Raw genomic sequence first — 2,367 nt, 5'->3', positions numbered from 1 at the left:
ACGATTATTTCCATCACCCTAAGAAACTTCCTCTTACCAGTGGCCGAACATGATGGCTCATGCCTGTAATCCCAGCACTTTGGGAGGCCGAGGTGGGCCGATCACTTGAGGTCAGGAGTTCAAGACCAGCCTGACCAACATGGTGAAACCCCATCTCTCCTAAAAATACAAAATTAGTCAGGCGTGGTGGTGGGCACCTGTAATCCCAGCTACTTGGGAGGCTAAGGCACGAGAACCACTTGAACCCAGGAGGTGGAGGTTGCAGTGAGCTGAGGCACTCCAGCCTGGGCAATAGAGCAAAGAGCCCATGATTTTAATTGTTGGATCCTCTCCTTTCTGGCTATACTCACCTACATGAAGATTTCACCCAGTCTTAGGTGCCTACTGTACACTGAGGACACCTGCTTCTCCAGCCTTGAGTCTGTCTTCTGAATTGCAGACTCTGATCTATCTGCCTCAGCTACTCCTCCACCTGATGTCTAACTTCCACCTAATACTAAACATAACATTTCAAAAACCAAGTCCCTGACACTCCAACCTGCTCTTCCACAGTCTTCCTCATCTCAGCTAACAGCAATTCCATCTTTCCGGATAATCAAATCAAAAATGGATTCGGCCAGGTGGTGGCTCACGCCTGTAATCCCAACACTTTGGGAGGCCGAGACGGGCGGATCACGAGGTCAGGAGATTGAGACCATCCTGGCTAACACAGTGAAACCCCGTCTCTACTAAAAATACAAAAAATTAGCCGGGCGTGGTGGCGGGCGCCTGTAGTCCCAGCTATAAGGGAGGCTGAGAAAGGAGAATGGTGTGAACCTGGGAGGCGGAGCTTGCAGTGAGCGGAGATCGTGCCACTGCACTCCAGCCTGGGCGACAGAGCGAGACTCTCCTCTCAAAAAAGAAACAAACGAAAAAAAAAACAAACCTTGGATTCATCCTCAATGCCTTTTTCTCTCACACATCCCTTAGGCGATCCTCCCCCTGCCCCTCTACCTCTGAAATACAAATTAGCCGCGGCACCATGCCCAGTTAATTTTTGTATTTTTTGTAGAGACGGGCACCCACCACGTTGCCCAGGCTGGTCTGGAATTCCTGGGCTCAAGCGATACTCCCGCCTCGGCCTCCCAAAGTGCTGGCATTACATGCATGAGCCATCGTGCTCAGCAATAACCACTATTGAATACATCAATCAATCAGTTTGCTTGTAACTCTATCACTTTGGGAGGTCACGCCTGTAATCTCATCACTTTGGGAGGCCAAGGTGGGAAGATCGCTGGAAGCCAGGAGTTCCAGACCAGCCTGGGCAACATAGTGAGACCTCTCATCTCTACAAAATTACAAAAATTAGCCCCGAGTCTGTAGTCCTAGCTACTCAGGAAGCTAAAGTGGGAAGCTTGCGCCCAGGAGGTCGAGGCTGCAATGAGCTATGATCGCGCCACTGTACTCCAGCTGGGGAGAGAAAGCAAGACTCTGTCTCTCAAAAAAAAAAAAAAAAAAAGTCGAAACAAAATCTACGGATGAGCCCCAGGAGCTCATTTTGCCCAGGGACTACAGTCCCCCCATCCCATGAATGGGGTCTGGCGTGCACAAGGACAGCAGAGGCCTCGGCCTGTCCCGTGACAACGTTAAGTCCAAGCGCGCCAAAAGGGGATGGCAGAGGAGTCATCCCCCGAATCTGCTGGGACCCAAGAGGTGGAGGGTTGGCTGTTCCTCCAGACTCACTAAGGCTTCGGCATCGCCTCCCGACGGCCGCTGGGAGGAGCCAGGCGTCCCGGTTGTCGCGCTGGGAAGGATGGGGTCCGGGGAAGTCAGTCTCCCCGACCTGCCTTCCCCCAAGTTCGAGGTCCCAGGAGCCTCCTCTAGGACCCCGTAAACGCACGGAGTAGAGGAACTCCCAGTCCTGCCCGGCCCCAACGCCCACTCGCACGAGCCGCACCGGCACTCACCTCCAGCTGCGAAAGCTCCCTTCACCCGGGAGACAGTGACTTCCGACTCCTGCCGGAAGCGGAAACCCCTCTCCTCCTTTCAGGTCCTCGCCACCACTAGCCGGGACAGCCCCGCAAACAGGCCTTGCCTCCTTCGCTGGTGCTCTGAGCGCACGCGTACTCAAATAGGAGCGCTTCTGCGCAAGCGTCAGTGCGTATTTGCCTGTGGCTGCGCGCATTGCAAGTACTTCTGGTCAGCTCCCAAGAACGGCAAGTGAGGACTATGAAATACCCTTATGGCTAAATCAGGGTGAAGGGGAAGCTTGTAAGCATGGGAGACGCTCTACTCAAACTAAAAAGTTCAGATTCTGATCCAGCAGATGAAGAGGGAGGTCTGAGAGGCTGCGGTGCTAACTCGCTCCCAGGTGACTTCCATGCTGTT

At 53.5% G+C, this 2,367-nt stretch overlaps 1 protein-coding gene across 1 annotated transcript in view; it reads right to left on the bottom strand.

Moving 5' to 3' along the window:
• ELOF1 (elongation factor 1 homolog (S. cerevisiae)) overlaps positions 1-1,921 on the bottom strand; it is a 6,539-nt gene extending 4,618 nt beyond the window's left edge. The window contains exon 1 of the mRNA XM_011954785.1: positions 1,723-1,921. The gene's annotated coding sequence lies outside the window, so the exon portion shown is untranslated. The remainder of the gene's footprint in view (positions 1-1,722) is intronic.
• Between the last annotated feature and the right edge of the window lie 446 nt (positions 1,922-2,367).

The sequence above is a fragment of the Colobus angolensis genome, unplaced genomic scaffold (assembly GCF_000951035.1).
Source record: "Colobus angolensis palliatus isolate OR3802 unplaced genomic scaffold, Cang.pa_1.0 Scaffold39, whole genome shotgun sequence".
Lineage (NCBI taxonomy): Eukaryota > Metazoa > Chordata > Mammalia > Primates > Cercopithecidae > Colobus > Colobus angolensis.
This window is presented reverse-complemented; position numbering and strand designations above follow the sequence as displayed.